At 40.8% G+C, this 17,070-nt stretch overlaps 1 protein-coding gene and 1 long non-coding RNA gene across 4 annotated transcripts in view; one reads left to right on the forward strand and one right to left on the reverse strand.

Annotated features, from left to right (window-relative positions):
- The window catches only part of LRMDA (leucine rich melanocyte differentiation associated), a 1,130,865-nt gene that overhangs the window by 683,727 nt on the left and 430,068 nt on the right, over nt 1-17,070 (reverse strand). The gene's annotated exons all lie outside the window — the stretch shown is intronic.
- The window catches only part of LOC129480980 (uncharacterized), a 37,530-nt gene that overhangs the window by 9,876 nt on the left and 10,584 nt on the right, over nt 1-17,070 (forward strand). Inside the window, exon 5 of one of the 3 annotated variants that reach the window (XR_010120373.1) lies at nt 1,280-1,346. The exons of the other annotated variants lie outside the window; for them this stretch is intronic. This is a non-coding gene — a long non-coding RNA (uncharacterized lncRNA). Of the gene's footprint in view, nt 1-1,279; nt 1,347-17,070 lie in introns of those variants that run through there. 3 annotated transcript variants of the gene reach the window in all.

A 17,070-nucleotide genomic window follows, 5' to 3' on the forward strand; every position in this document is an offset into this window, starting at 1 on the left:
TTCTCTAGACCCCCATCCCTTCATATCTGAATCCTTCTCCCATTGGGCAGCAGTCAATGATTTCAAGGGCACTCACCTTGACCAGAAGACATCCTGCTTGCCTTACCTGTGACCTCCATTATTTGCCTTTGCCCTTTTTCTTAAAACCTGTACATCTTTTGGAGGACAGGATGTCCTTTCTGTAAGGTGTGTGCCAGGGGTGGGGTCAAGCCATTCACACAGGACAGAGCTGCATGTGTTAAGGACCCTGGTGGAGAAATCCTGGGTGAGATGGCACTTCAGCCAGGCCTTGAAGGTGAGCCAGGATGGAGAGAGAGAGGAAGGTGGGGCTTTCTGAGCAGTGGGACAGCACAAACTGCATGTGATCCCTTCAGTTACACCAAGCATCCGGACACACTGGGAGAAATTGCCAAACAAGTGGGAGAGGCTCAGGAATGCCCAGCCAACATCAGAGTCTAAGAAAGTGAAAAAACAAGAGTATCTTTTCTTCACACCATTCAAATTCTGATTCTGTTTTTGTAGCTGAAATATAAAAGATATAATGCTTTAATACTAATAACAATCAGAGTTAATAAGAGTCTGCATTGGTGAAGCAGTGCAAATAACCCCAAAGCCTTACGTTCATATAATGACAATGTTTACTAAGCATTCTCCTATCTCTTGACTACTTGGACTATAGTATAGTCATGTAATACAGACAGTGAAAATATAATTACCCCCAATTCATAAGAAGTAAAAGGAGCTCAGAGAGGTTAAGTGACCAACCTGAGGTTACACAGCTAGGAAGTGTTAATGGAGGATTGGTGTGGGAACCTGGACTGTCTGCCTCAGAGCCCAGCATTGTCTTCATTCCCATCCACTCTATCTCCTGGTTGAATAGGCCATGAACTTAGTCTTTAGGTTGTCCTCATCCTCCTACCAAGACGACAGCCAACACCTCACAAGGACAAAAGGAAAATAACAAGACAGAGCAAATCATAGACCAGAGGTAAGCAAACTAAAGTTCATGGGCCCAATCTAGCCCACCATCTACTTTTGTACAGCCTGCAAGCTAAGGATAGTTTTTATATTTTTAAATGGTAAAAAAAAAATCAAAAGAGGAATAATATTTTGTGACCTGGGGAATTATATGAAATTCAAATTTGGTGTCCATAACACAGACATGCCCATTCATTTACAATAGACTGTGGCTGCATTTACACTACAGCAGACTTGAATAGTTGCAACAGAGACTATATGGACCCAAAGCCAAAAATAGCTACTATTTGGCCCTTTACAGAGAAAGTTTGCTGACTGCTTCCGAAGATCATAGGTCTGCAAATCACAGCAAGGACCAAACAAAGCACCTAGAAAGGGTAATCACAGGAGAAAATAGAACCCTAAATCCTGAGCCCCCAGATTTCACATATCTTGCTTGTAAAAATGGGGTTTTTAGGGATAAATTCTTAGTGTCAGTACCTTCACACTGGGTGCTTTGGGGTTCCTTTGACAGTTTCACAACCAAAACAGCTTCCTCCAGTCACTTTAATTTCTCTCTAGCCCCTCACCGTTCCCTACTGTGCCTACATGGGTTGAACCTCATTGCTTCTAGAAATGAAGACGCTCTGGTGTTAGCTGTAAAATCTGTATCTCGGCTGGGAGCAGTGGCTCATGCCTGTAATCCCAGGACTTTGGGAGGCCGAGGCAGGCGGATCACGAGGTCAAGAGATCGAGACCACCCTGGCTAACATGGTGAAACTCCATCTCTATTAAAAATACAAAAATTAGTTGGGCGTGGTGGTGGGTGCCTGTAATCCCAGCTACTCAGGAGGCTGAGGCAGGAGAATCACTTGAACCTAGGAGGCGGAGGTTGCAGTGAGCTGAGATTGCACCACTGCACTCCAGCCTGGTGACAGAGTGAGACTCCGTCTCAAAAATAAATCTGTATCTCACTTCCTCAGACAAGATGATATTTATTGACAGGGTGCAGGATAGAGAAAGAAAGGAGAGAGACTGCCTGTCCAGAAGGCAGTAACCTTGGTGGAGATGCAATGTCACCAGCCCCAAACCATCATTCTCACAGATGTACAGCATATTATTTAAAGGGAAACAAATATCAGCCACTGAATGTCATGGCAAGGACACATCTCCTGCCTCTTAACTAAACTTATCAGAGCTGCAGTTTAATACAGTTCCTTTTTCATCCTCCCCTAAAATTCATCTTCCCAGGCAGCTCTTGACACCACCAGCAAACAGTCAAGACGAAGATTTAGTGACGTTAGCTTCAAACAGATCTAGATTTATTGACATGTGGGCTGGCTTTCTCAGGAGCTGCAGTACACAGGATTAATTTTAACTGTTCCTTAATATTCAGCACTGCTTTGCAAATACCCAAATGTCTGGCCGTTCCTGGGTGAGGTCAATTTTCACCAGAAACAAGATCCTCAGCAGTGGCTTGCACTTTCTCTAATCAGGTTGGCCAGGTTAATTGACGTACTCTGTTTCTTAATAAGAGGGCAAAACCTGAGCAAACTTCCTGCCAGAACCCCTTCGCTTCTCATGTCCTCTCAGCTGCCCATGCCTCTCTCTGAAATCAGCAAAGAAGCAGCAAAACCAACAAGCAATCTTCATTGCTACCAAAGCTTTACATCTTGTTGTTTGCAAGCTCCCACATGCCTACAGGTACTTCGATGTCTGAAGCCAGGGAAAGGCAGCAGCCAGCCAGTCCCCTTACAGGCTGAGTGTGTATTCCAGAGTCGTAGGCCACAAAGCTGAGTGTTGCCCATCTCCCACAAACACCTTTGATGACCCCACTTGCTGTGCCACAATTCTGTGCTGTGTGGAGCAGAGGTGGCTCACGGAGCCATGGATGGCCACTGGCTGCAGAAAAGCAAAATCTCCCTCTCTAGCCTTTCCATCCTGATCCTTCACTGCCCATATGACTGGTCACAGGGTCCAGGGTTACCCAATAAGGGGAGTAGCCTGGGCTGCCAGCACGATGAGGAGGGGAAAAAATTGAATAGAAGAGAAGAAATAAAATCTCTGTCAATCCTTTTCTAACGCCAGACTAAAGAACAAATTTGCAGAGCTCTGTTAATAGATTAACTGCTAAATGAAAAAGAGCTACTAGATGTAAATTTAAAAGTCCAAAAACACCCAAGAGGCATAACTATAATTATTGCTGAGGGAAGCTCTTTAGGACTAAAAATACATTTCCATTAACAATCAAAATTAGTTTTCATTGCTTTTTTCTTCAGCTTTCAGTGAATAACCTTTGATGGTAGTACATGATAATGATTCATTAGAAAAAGTGAATTTGTATTTCAGAAGTATATAGCAAAAAAAATTAGCCAAGAAATTATTCCTCCATATAAGTCAAATGGCAGGAGAAGGGAACATTTTTAGAATGAGTAATGGCTTCCTATAAAAGCTAACCCAGATGGCAGGTACCCACTTGAATATCATTGGACAACAGAGCTGACAAACAAATTTTTTCTAAACCTCCAGTGATTCAGAAGAACTGGTATGGTAAGATAACATCTTTTTCTTTAAATTCTGGCTAAAAATATACAAGGAAAACACATCATATCACCTCAGGAATTCCATAGATTTTAATCACCATAGAAGTGTGTCTAAAATAATATATGTAAAGAACCAGTGAGTCATGATTAATTTTTTAATATTTTTTATCGAGATAAAAATGGATTTGCCTAATGAAATGCACAGATCTTAAGTATACAATGTGATCAGTTTTGACAAGTGCATATACCCACAGAACCACCTCCATTCAGATCTAGAACATTTCTAACTTGCCACTGTCCCACAAAGTTATCTTGTGGCTCTCTCCAGAACAAACTATTATTCTGCTTTCTGTCACCCCAGATTAGTTCTAGAGCGTCATGTAAATGGAATCATACAGTAAAATACTCTTGTGTTGACTTATTTCACCCAGCATGTTTTTGAGATTCAATTTTGATTAATTCATTTACAAATTAGCTATGCAAAATTTTTCAGAGGCCAAATGACTTGGGGTGAAAGCTGACAAGCAACAGCACTTTCAAGTAGAGGGTAAAAGAAAGAGGCAGAAAAACCCAGATTTTTCTAGATACATTTTAAGCAAGGAAGAAAAAATTGAAGACTTTTTTATGTCATAAATCATCCTGAAAGGCTCTGGAAATCCTGTGATGATCTCTAATTCACTTACGTACCACAAGGAGGTGTGATATAATGGCAAGCTGTACATAATTCATAATTCTAAACCTAATTATGATGAGTGGCCTAGAAATTTGATTAAAAATCATTAATTCTGCTAAAGAGCCTCAAAACAAAAATGAATATATAGAAAGGATAAAACTGTTTTGCTAGATGGATTATTCTTTGAAAATCTGAAGCAAGATGATAAAAGTAAATTATTTCAAAGAATCACTGCCAAATTGTAAACTGTAAAAAGCAAATGCTGAGTTACTAACACTAGAGCAGAAAGTGTAGCTTCCATTAAATGATGGAGATAAAATACAGTCTTGCACCCAATGAACAAACAATAAGGAAATTACAAGAGAAGGCCTTGTTTTTTTCCTAAGGATATGGCCAAATAGTATATTATAAACCACATTAATGCTACATGGGTTGAATGAAAGGGTAAAACTCCTTGGAACTAAGAATCTGGGGAGCCTGAGGTTCCCCTACGCCTCTGTGTCTTGGGAAGGGTTAGGACTCACACTCAGGGGAACAGGAGGTTACAAGGGCTGAACCTGCATCATGTCCCGTAGGTTCATAGAGCGCATCCTGCTTCCTTCAGTCTTTTCGTATCTATTATATCATCTCATCTTTGCAACAACTTTGTTAGGTGGTATTATTAGAAGTTCCCTAACATTTACTGTAGAGTTTTAGAGTATTCAAAATAACACTGCAAATATTATCTCATCCGCTTCTCAAGATAACCTTAAAAAGTAGACGGAGACCTTGCCCTGTTAAAAGTTAACTCTTCTGCCAAGGTAGTAAGGTTATGCAGTAGCAGGCCTGAGGCTGTAAGTTGTCTATTGACTTCTAGTTCACTGTTCACATCACTACTATCTCATGCTGCAGAGAAGTAACATTAAACCCACATGATAGATGAGAAGACTGAGGCAAAGCTTCAAATCCTTAGAAGCTAGCTAATGGCAGGCCCAAAATTTAAAAACATTAAAAAATAATATATGGGAAAAATCAATTTTCGGGACTATTCTTCAGCTCTCAATGAAGCATTTTCTTGTCTAGAGGATACCCAAGCACATTCTAAGTGTCCTTGCTCTGCTGAATTAAAACTAAAGTCAAGTTTCCCATCTGAAAGTAGCTGAGCCTTCCCTCTCTACCTAGCTCGCCACCTACTCATTGGAGTTGTAATAACTAGCATTTCATAATTTCCAGTGTCCAGCATTCTAAGCATTTACCAATGTTGTTCATTTTACCAAGGTTGTCTTCTCATAACAACTTTATGAGATCGTATAAATATCATCCCCATTTTACAGGTGAGGAAACTGAAGCACAGAGAGGTAAATACCTTGACCCAGGCCACACAGCCGGTAGGCAGTGCAGCTAGGACCTGGGCCCAGGTAGTGTGGCTCCAAAGTCTGCACCATTTACCACCAAGCTGTAAGAAAAGTGCCCATCCACAGAACACCAGATCATCCCCAGATTCTCTACTCCAAAGGGCATGAGGGTGCCAGTGAATGCTCCACCATCTAAAATATAGATACAGTATATATTTTTTATTTCAGAGAGTGGGCTTTTATGTGCAGACAGATTAAATAAATCATGATTACAATAGTAAACATGTAAATTCCGATCAATAACTACTTGCCTTCCTCTCCCCCCAATGCTAACAGCTGCAATAAAGTTTTAACTGTAAAGCGATGCACAACCAGCCATAAAAGTATGTAAAATAAATGAGGATAACATAATGAGGGAATCCAACATTCATCTCATAAATATAACATAACGACCACAACTAAAATGTCAGAGAATCTAATAAATCAATATGGTAGGACAGAGCTATCTTTATGTTCAGAATACATAAAAGATATATTCACATGCAGGGCTTTTTTTTTTTTTTTTTATAAGCCAGGACCAAACAAAAAGAATTATAAGAAAATTAACCCTTTGTTTACATAGATGCCCTGGTTTGATGATGAATTTTCAACACTCCATTGGGTTCTCCCACATTGTTTCATGGTAAGAAATGGACTGCCCTCCAAGGCTGTAGACACCATGCTAATATGCAAATGCCACTGGAAGTGAAGCGAACAGGAAAACATCCTGAGGGTACTTCGAAAGGATCAATTACAGCCCTGATTTAGAATACTTCTGATCATGGTGATTTCTGGAACTTCCAACTCATTTTATTAGCGCCAACAAACCCTAGGAGGTTTAGTTATTTCCCTGTTAATGCACTAGTGGTTGATGTGGATAAATCCCATAAATACTAATGAGGGTGACACAAGTAAATCTCCCCTGAATTAATGAGAAGAGAGTCTCCTGGACTGACCAACATATCGCCTAATAACTTGAAATGATGGATTTATAAATTCTTCCAGGTTCTCCACGCATGCAAGCTGCAGAAATAAACATCCTTTCTCAGTCACCTCCTCTCATGGCCTCTTCTGGATTGGGGGACCTGATGGGAAGGGACTGTGCCCTAATGGGAAAACAGGTACTTCTTTCACTATCTTTTTCTTAATAAAATGGACATACCCCAAATGCAATGCTCCATCTTGAGTCTGAACTAAATTTAGGAAGTAAATAAAAGTATCTCCTGATAAAGTAGCCTGAACCCAAGTCCAAAAATACCAACTTCTCAGATATGAAAAATCATTTCATGCTCAAATATTAAACTGAGTTAAGTGTGTGTGTGTGTGTGTGTGTGTGTGTGTGTGTGTGTGTGTTAACCCAAGGTTTTGATTATCTATTGCTATATAACAAATGTAGTGGATTTAAACAACCACTATTTTACCTGCCCATAATTCTGTAGGTTAATAGGGGCTCAGTTCTTCTACTGGTCTCACTTGAAGCCCCTCATGTATTTCTCGTCAGATAGTGGCATGAATTGGAACGTCCAAGATGGCTTCACTTACATCTCAACAATCTTGGTGGGGATAGCTGGAGGCTGTGAGTTCTTTCTCTCCACATTGGCTAGGTAAAGCTTCTTTACCTGGCAGGTGGATTCTAAGAGCAAGCATTCCAAGAAGACCAGCTCCAATGTGAAAGCATTTACTAAGATTGTGCTTGCATCCCACACGCTAATGTCCCATTGGCCAAGTCCAGAGTCACCATAAAAGGGAACTACATATAAAAGGGAACCACTAGGAAGTGTGGTTCATTGGGGGCCACCATAGTAAGAATCCACCATAACTAGCACCTTCCCTCTAGAGGGATAAAGACTGTTGCCATTATAATAGTAAGCCCCAAGAAACTATCTTTTTTTTTTCTTATTCTAGTCTTTCACTTTAATATTCAATGACCTAGTGTTCTTACATTTAGGTAAGTAGGGAAAGAGAAAAAGAGAAGCATTTCACAATTTATAAACAAATAAAAAAATAAAACTTCCTTTTTTAATTTGAAAAAATCTAGACATAGCCAGTGATAACACAAGGAATACTGCAGCCAATCCCACTCTGCCTCTTGACTCTTGTAACAGAAGAACTCCATACAGCACTTGTTCTCCCATTATTCACACTTAACAGACCATCTGGGTCTTTCAAAGGACCAACTTTATACCTTTTTTCACCCAAGTGAGTAAAAAGGACCCCTATAAATGGATAAATCACACTCCAACAATTTTCCCCTGAGGATACCCAGCTAGTATGACCCTGCTTCACTGTAATAACCCCATGGGCTTGGTTAATATTTGCTGATTCCAATCCACCTGTTGGTATTCATCAGCAATAAATAATTTGTATGACATGTCAATTTTATCAAAACACATCCCATTTGATGCTTGGAACAGCTCTCTGAGGCAGGTGAGACAAAGATTTATTATCGTCATTGGACCAAAATGAAAATGAAGCTTGTACACATTAGTATATAGTTCTACTTTCTAGGGTACCTGACAGTTAACAAAATGCTATCTTATAACATTATCTGAGTAAAAATCTCTTAGAACCATCCTGAGAGGTCAATGATAATATCTTTGTTAGCAGATGAGATAGAAAAATTAAATACTTGCCCCAAACCCCATGGTCAATAAGTAGCAGGTGCAAGTCAGGATGCTAGGTCTACTCAATCCAAGTTCTTCCCCAGTGTATAACAGGCAGGGTAAGTAATCTGTGGCCATGGAACTGAGGGCAGAATTGAAATTAGGACCTGTATCTTCTGACGGACACCCTGTCACCATCACTTTGACCCACATGTCTCAAAGCCTATGAGAAGCGTTCCAAGGTTAGTAATAAAATGTATCACACAAGCAACAGTGGGCTTCAAGGCATGAGTTAGAAACATCATAATGTGCCAGGTTCAGTGGCTCATGCCTGTAATCCCGGCACTTTGGGAGGCCAAGGCGGACAGATCACTTGAGGCCAGGAGTTCAAGACCAGTCTGGCCAACATGGTGAAACCCCGTCTCTACCAAAAATACAAAAATTAGCCAGGCATGCTGGTGCAAACCTTTAATCCCAGATACTCAGGAGGGTGAGGCAGGAGAATCACTTGAACCTGGGAGGCAGAGGTTGCGGTGAGCAGAGATCACGCCACTGCATTCCGGCCTGGGTAAAAGAGCAAGACACTTGTCTCAAAAAAAAACAAAAAAAACAGAAACATCATAATGATCTAGCTTTCCAAGAACACGGGAATCGAGCATAGTCCTCAGGCTCTAGAGATTACTGTTCAGTTGAAGCCAACAGCCAGCGAAGAGCAAGGTGACCTCTTGCACAAGGTGACCTCTTGGGCTCCTCTCATAAATTTTGTGAAATACTCTTAGCCAGTTTAGACACTATTTTTAACACTTCTAATAGCATACAAATAGACAAATAGATCAATGGAACAGAATAGAGAGTCTGGTTTTCTATATAATTAGAAATTTTATATGTAACAAAAACAGTATTTCAAAATACTTAGCAAAATAACCTAAAAACAAATGGTGTTGGGTCGAATGTATCCATTTGGGGAAAAATATATTAATTTTAACATCAACACTAACGTAAAACCATTCACCAAGGGAAAAAAATTCAATGGATCAAGGCCTAAAAGGTAAAATTAGAATAATCAAAGTTTTAGAAGAAATACAGGAGAATATGTTTACAGCCAAAAGGTCAGGAAGGCCTTAAATTAGACATAAATAGCACAACAGAGAAGACTTGTTTATTTGACAGCATCAAAATTTAAAATCTATATATAATAAAGGGTACCATAAGCTGAATGGCAACAAATTAGAAGAAAATAATTGCAATATATGAGGCATCAAGGCCAGATGTGTGTGTGTGTGTGTGTGTGTGTGTGTGTGTGTGTATATGCCCTGAATATATAAAGATGTCCTAGAAACGAATAACTAAAAGTCATGCAAGCCAACAGAAACATGAACCAATAATATACATGGGCAATTCCAACAAAAAAGACAATACATATGTGAAATTATTTTTCAAATTTGGCAGGAAAATGAAAATCGTAAATGGCAGTGAGATATACCATGTCATACACAAGAGACTGCAAACATTTTGAAAGCATACTAATACCAAATGTGGGCAGGGCAGCTGGTCAAATAATACTTTCCATAAATCACCGGGAGGAGTGAGTACTGATAAAAATCACCATAAAGGCCAAACTTACAGCATCCAGTACCATTTAAAATGTGCAAACGCTATGATTAAGCAATTCCACCTCTTAGAACATACTCAAGAGAAACACCTGTACATATGCACAAAAGGCCCATAAAAAGGCTATTCGTTACTTATGTGACACCAAAAATGACCAACACCCAAAATGCCCATTACAAAGCTAAGGGTCAAATAAATTTTGGCATAGCACACTATGGAATATTGCACACAAGTCAAAAAGTGCAAGTATATTTACATGTATTGACATGAAAAGATAGCTAAGACATATCTTAGGGTGTAAACAGCAAGCTGCTGAATGTATACAGCACTATACTTTCTTTAGCATGCATATATAAATGTGCCTGTGGCAGAGAGGAATATAAATTCACAGAAGAAGTGGAAATCAATGTAGCAAATTCCTAATGTGGTTATCTCTTCTGGGGAAGAGATTAGGGGTAGAGGAGCAGCCAAAAAGAACTGAGCCTCAGCAGTTAGTATGGAGAATACCTGTGTAGTTAAAATTTAATTTTCAATGCATAAAAAGACATGGCAGGGCAACCTTCCCTTCAAGCGTTCTCCAAATAAGAGTTCATAGTATTTTCAGAAATTTATAGAACAAACAACAAACAAACCAGATGAATGGAAAGGTAGCCGTTATAAAGGAGGGGGATGGGAAGCAAAAACAATGTAGAGCAAAGACTGTGGCATCAGCTGGCTAAGCTCTAATCCCAGCCTCTCCCACTCTCAATGGCATGTGACTTGGTCAAGGGAATGCTGCTGTTACTCAGCACATATTAAGTGATATGTGAAGTATTAGCTAAATAAATGCAGCACAGAGTCCCACCTAGTTTGGGTGGAGAGCCTTATGCATTGTTAGGCTGTACTGTGATAATTAGCGGAGAGGGGGAAGAAGAGAAGATGGGGAAGGGAAGGGTGTGACAAGTACCAGAAGGAGCAGGCATGAGCACATACGGATATATTTCAGCTTGTCCTTCCAAGGGCTCCTGCAAGCTATCAGCATCTTTTCACCTGCCCTAGCATGAGCCGCACACTGCCACTTACTGGGGTGATACAGGGTCCCCATGTGGTACCTGCTTCTATTGAGTAGACAGAGGGGCCAGGGCACTGCTGGTGGGCAGGTATGGGGGGGCCTCAGAATCTGTGCCCCACCTAGGCAGCCAGAAAGGTCACATAAAGCCAGCATCACAGCAGACAACCAGGCCCGGCCACCTGCACTCAGGACCCTTCTTCCATAGACTTTGAGCCATCTGGGCTGGAAGCCCTGAGGAAAATAAATCCTTTTTCTCTTTCTAATTAAAAATGTGAACAGGAATAATAATCTCCATGAAACCCAGCTACTTGGGAAGCTGAGGCAGGAGAATGGCATGAACCAAGGAGGCGGAGCTTGCAGTGAGCCAAGATCACGCCACTGCACTCCAGCCTGGGTGACAGAGCAAGACTCCGTCTCTAAAAAAAAAAAAATTGTTGTAACTTCCGTCTTGCTAGCAGACTGTATTGTCTTCTTGGCTTGCATGGTTTGATGAAGTAAGCTGACATACTAGAGAGGCCTCCATAGCAAGGAACTGAGGGTAGCCTCCAGCCAACAGCCAGCTAAGAAATGAGGCCCTCAGTACAACAACCCTTGAGGAACTGAACCCTACCAACAGCCATGGGAACTTGGAAGGGGGTTCATCCCCAGTAGAACCTTCAAATGAAACCTCAGCCAGGTTGACGACTTTAACTGCAGCCTTATCCAAAGACTCTGACACAGAAGACCCAATTAAATTGTGCCTACAATTTTGATCACGGAAATTGTGAGGTAATAAATGTGTTTTGTGTTAAAAAAAAAAAAAGAAACTACACAACTTGCTTAAAATCAGCAATCCCTGTAGGGCCAGTAAAACAGAACCGTGTGTGCCCTCCTGCAGCATTAGTGAAAGACAACAAGTGTATGAATGAAGATCGTCTGAAAGACCTGTGCATCTTACGTGCATTGCTTCATGTGGTCATTTTACCCCAGGCTAGTGTTCAGGTCATTTGGTGCTTTACTTCTGTATAAACAAGAAAAATACGATTTTCCCTGCATCTACAGTTTGCAACACTGCTTTATCTTTATGGCCTCCTTTAATTCTCAATATGATCTCTATCCCCATTTCACAGATGAAGAGATAGAGGCTCCCAAACCAATAGATTACTTTCACCATTATATTACATGTGAAAGGCAAAGCTATTTATTGTCCCTCTGGCAAGCCTCCTGTTCCTTTTGCTAGAAATGCTGAATCAATCCTTTGTTTGAGCAAACAGCAAATTCAGCTTCTCACTCTTCTGGGGATATCTTTTTGCATCTCTTTATATGGGGCATTCCAAGAGCCTTAGGGGGAGAGGTTTTCCCTCAAAGAGGACCTTCTCTCACCCACACCAGAGTGGTGAGAGGATGATTTTTCTCCCTCCTTTTGTGACACCTGATGCTGACTGAACTGCCTGCATCAACTTGAAGTGAGGTTCAGAAACATGCCAAAGCCTCTGGCCCCCAACCCACCAAGTTTCTTGGCATATTCTGAGGAAAAGAACAAATGTTTATCCTCTACCTACCCATGTGCCCAACAATCTGCTGGGACTTTTCCCTGTTATTTAATCCTCAGCACAAATCTGTGAGGGATGTGCAATGATCGATCCCCCTTTACTGGATAAAGAAACAGAGGCTCACAGAAGCTAACCTGCCAGAGGTCACATGCCAGGGAGTAGGTTTAAATTGCTCATTTTTGTCTGTTATTGGTGTATAGGAATGCTTGTGATTTTTGCACATTGATTTTGTATCGTGAAACTGCTGAAGTTGCCTATCAGCTTAAGGAGATTTGGGGCTGAGACAACGGGGTTTTCTAAACATACAATCATGTCATCTACAAACAGGGACAATTTGACTTCCTCTTTTCCTAATTGAATACCCTTTATTTCCTTCTCCTGCCTGATTGCCCTGGCCAGAACTTCCAACACTATGTTGAATAGGAGTAGTGAGAGAGGGCAGCCCTGTCTTGTGCCAGTTTTCAAGGGGAATGCTTCCAGTTTTTGCCCATTCAGTATGATATTGGCTGTGGGTTTGTCACAGATAGCTCTTATGATTTTGAGATACATCCCATCAATACCCAATTTATTGAGAGTTTTTAGCATGAAGGGCTGTTGAATTTTGTCAAAGGCCTTTTCTGCATCTATTGGATAATCATACGGTTTTTGTCATTGCTTCTGTTTATATGCTGGATTATGTTTATTGATTTGCATATGTTGAACCAGCCTTGCATCCCAGGGATGAAGCCCACTTGATCATGGTGGATAAGCTTTTTGATGTGCTGCTGGATTCGGTTTGCCAGTATTTTATTGAGGATTTTTGCATCGATGTTCATCAGGGATATTGGTCCAAAATTCTCTTTTTTTGTTGTGTCTCTGCCAGAGAGCCAAATCATGAGTGAACTCCCATTCACAATTGCTTCAAAGAGAATAAAATACCTAGGAATCCAACTTACAAGGGACATGAAGGACCTCTTCAAGGAGAACTACAAACCACTGCTCAGTGAAATAAAAAAGGATACAAACAAATGGAAGAACATTCCACGCTCATGGGTAGGAAGTATCAACATTGTGAAAATGGCCATACTGCCCAAGGTAATTTATAGATTCAATGCCGTCCCCATCAAGCTACCAATGACTTTCTTCACAGAATTGGAAAAAACTACTTTCAAGTTCATATGGAACCAAAAAAGAGCCCGCATTGCCAAGTCAATCCTAAGCCAAAAGAACAAAGCTGGAGGCATCATGCTACCTGACTTCAAACTATACTACAAGGCTACAGTAACCAAAACAGCATGGTACTGGTACCAAAACAGAGATATAGACCAATGGAACAGAACAGAGCCCTCAGAAATAATGCCGCATATCTACAACCATCTGATCTTTGACAAACCTGACAAAAACAAGAAATGGGAAAATGATTCCCTATTTAATAAATGGTGCTGGGAAAACTGCCTAGCCATATGTAGAAAGCTGAAACTGGATCCCTTCCTTACACCTTATAATTCAAAATGGATTAAAGACTTAAACGTTAGACCTAAAACCATAAAAACCCTAGAAGAAAACCTAGGCAATACCATTCAGGACATAGGCATGGACAAGGACTTCAGGTCTCAAACACCAAAAGCAACGGCAACAAAAGCCAAAATTGACAAATGGGATCTAATTAAACTAAAGAGCTTCTGCATAGCAAAAGAAACTACCATCAGAGTGAACAGGCAACCTACAGAATGGGAGAAAATTTTTGCAACCTACTCATCTGACAAATGGCTAATATCCAGAATCTACAATGAACTCAAACAAATTTACAAGAAAAAAACAAACAACCCCGTCAAAAAGTGGGCGAAGAATATGAACAGACACTTCTCAAAAGAAGACATTTATGCAGCCAACAGACACGTGAAAAAATGCTCATCATCACTGGCCATCAGAGAAATTCAAATCAAAACCACAGTGAGATACCATCTCACAACAGTTAGAATGGCAATCATTAAAAAGTCAGGAAACAACAGGTGCTGGAGAGGATGTGGAGAAACAGGAACACTTTTACACTGTTGGTGGGACTGTAAACTAGTTCAACCATTGTGGAAGTCAGTGTGGCAATTCCTCAGGGATCTAGAACTAGAAATACCATTTGACCCAACCATCCCATTACTGGGTATATACCCAAAGGATTATAAATCATGCTGCTATAAAGACACATGCACACGTATGTTTATTGCGGCACTATTCATGATAGCAAAGACTTGGAACCAACCCAAATGTCCAACAATGATAGACTGGATTAAGAAAATATGGCACATGTACTCCATGGAATACTATGCAGCCAGAAAAAATGATGAGTTCATGTCCTTTGTAGGGACATGCATGAAGCTGGAAACCATCATTCTCAGTAAACTATCACAAGAACAAAAAACCAAACACTGCATGTTCTCACTCATAGGTGGGAATTGAACAATGAGAACACATGGACACAGGAAGGGGAACATCACACACTGGGGCCTGTTGTGGGGTAGGGGGAGTGGGGAGGGATAGCATTAGGAGATATACTTAATGTTAAATGACAAGTTAATGGGTGTAGCACACCAGCATGGCACATGTATACATATGTAACTAACCTGCATATTGTGCACATGTACCCTAAAACTTAAAGTATAATAAAAAATAAATAAATAAATTGCTCATTTTTCCAAAGCCTTGATTATTTCAATATGCCACTGTTTCTGTGGTACTAGGACAACAAATATAAACATTCCATTTCAGTATTATATAGAAAGTGGTCATCCAAATCTGGATATTTTGAGAGTAAAAGGCATGGGGGGTGGCCAATATTAATAATCATACTAGAAAAATAGGCATAAATTGAGACTATCCCAGGGAAACCAGAACATATGGTTACTTGATTATATACCACACAAGGGAATATCACCCAAAGCAAAGAAGGCTGTTCTAAAATCCAGAAACCTTGGGCAATAAATGACGCATGCCAGGAGGAAAGTCCTATAGATGGTCAAGACTTTGCCTATCCTGTACAAACCTCAGAAACAAATCCAAAAATACTAGAGCTACTCATTCGGATGAGCTCCTCCTCCACTCCCACAGCATGTCCAACAATCAACAAATCTTTATTACACGCCTCCATTACATAACCACAACTCTAAAACACAAGCTAGACGAACGAGGACCAACAGAGACACACAATATCAACTCCCAGGCAAGGAGTGACCACAGATGCCTCACTCTGTCCTGCAGCACAGAACACTGGCAGGGCCTTCCTGGACTTCCAGAAGCAAGTCAGAAAGACCATTAGCTGCATTTTCTTCCACCACCCTTCTCCAACAACAAGCAGAATTCTACTACTATGGGTAGGAATCTAAGAGTTGGGGAGGCCCAGTAGCTGGGATAGGCAGTTCTGGGGATGTCCAGAGGATTAGGATGTCCTCTCATCCTGAAGGTGTAGAATGCCTCATGGAATCACTGTGATATCACAGAGTTGGCTGGTTTCGAGGACACAGCCCAGAACATCTTTACATTTGGTATTCAGTATCTCAGGGAACAACTGCTCCTTTCTATTTCATGACATAATGCTCGATTATACATCATTAAGTTTAGTTTTGAGAATGGGTTATTCAGATGTACAAATGATGTAGCAGCAACTAACCCCAACACCAGAACACACTCACACGTGAGAATTTGCACCACTCACTTGAAAGCAGATTGTTCAGCTGTGCAGATGACTGTGTGTGCATGTGACCACACACACACACACACACACACACACACACACCCCTCTTCTTTAGGTGGATGCTTCAGAACATGCCAGGACACTCTGATTATCACAACACAAAAAAGTAAGAGAATGTGCTTCTTACAATCCAGGAGATCATTTTCATTTTCCAAGGCCAGGATGTACATTTACTGTACTGGCCACCAGGGGAATCGGGCAGGCCTGCAGCAGATGATAGGAAGTTTAGAAAAAGAGAAAAGAATGAGTTTTCCTTAAAAACCCTATCTTCATTCCACTTCTGATATGGTTTGGCTGTGTCCTCACCCAAATCTCAGCTTGTATTGTAGTTCCCATAATCCCCATGTGTCGTGGGAGGGACCCAGTAGGAGGTAATCGAATCATGAGGGCAGTTTCCCTGATGCTATTTTCATGACAGTGACTAAGTTCTCATGAGATCTGATGGTTTTATAAGGGGCTTTTCCCCCTTTGCTCAGCATTTCTCTTTCTTGATGCCACGTGAAGAAGAATGTGTTTGGTTCCCCTTTTGCCATGATTGTTAAGTTTCCTGAGGCCTCTCCAGCTATGTAGAACTGTGAGTCAATTAAACCTCTTTCCTTTATAAATTACTTAGCATGAGCAGCATGAGAATGGACTAATACAACCCCTATCTATGGAGCCCATACTAAAGCTAGTTTTGAACAGTCACCATATACTTAACTAGCAGCTGGAAGTCTCAGGAGCTACTGCCTACTGATGTCTATCTTCACCTCCATAAGCCTGCCCATCCATCTCTCTACAGAGGCCAGCAAAAGTTACCCACACTCAATAGGAAACAGAGAATTTCCTTGTCAGCTCTGAACAGATTTGCTAACAATCCAGGATCACATCTCAAAGCTGGACCAAATTTTCGAGACCACACCCAAGAGAGAACTATTTTTTTGTTCTGTTTTTTTGTTGTCATTGTTGTTTTGCTTTTTTTTAATCAGCAGTCTCAAATTCAGAACTTTAAATGACAGGTAAT

This window comes from Symphalangus syndactylus, chromosome 4 (genome assembly GCF_028878055.3).
Source record: "Symphalangus syndactylus isolate Jambi chromosome 4, NHGRI_mSymSyn1-v2.1_pri, whole genome shotgun sequence".
NCBI lineage: Eukaryota > Metazoa > Chordata > Mammalia > Primates > Hylobatidae > Symphalangus > Symphalangus syndactylus.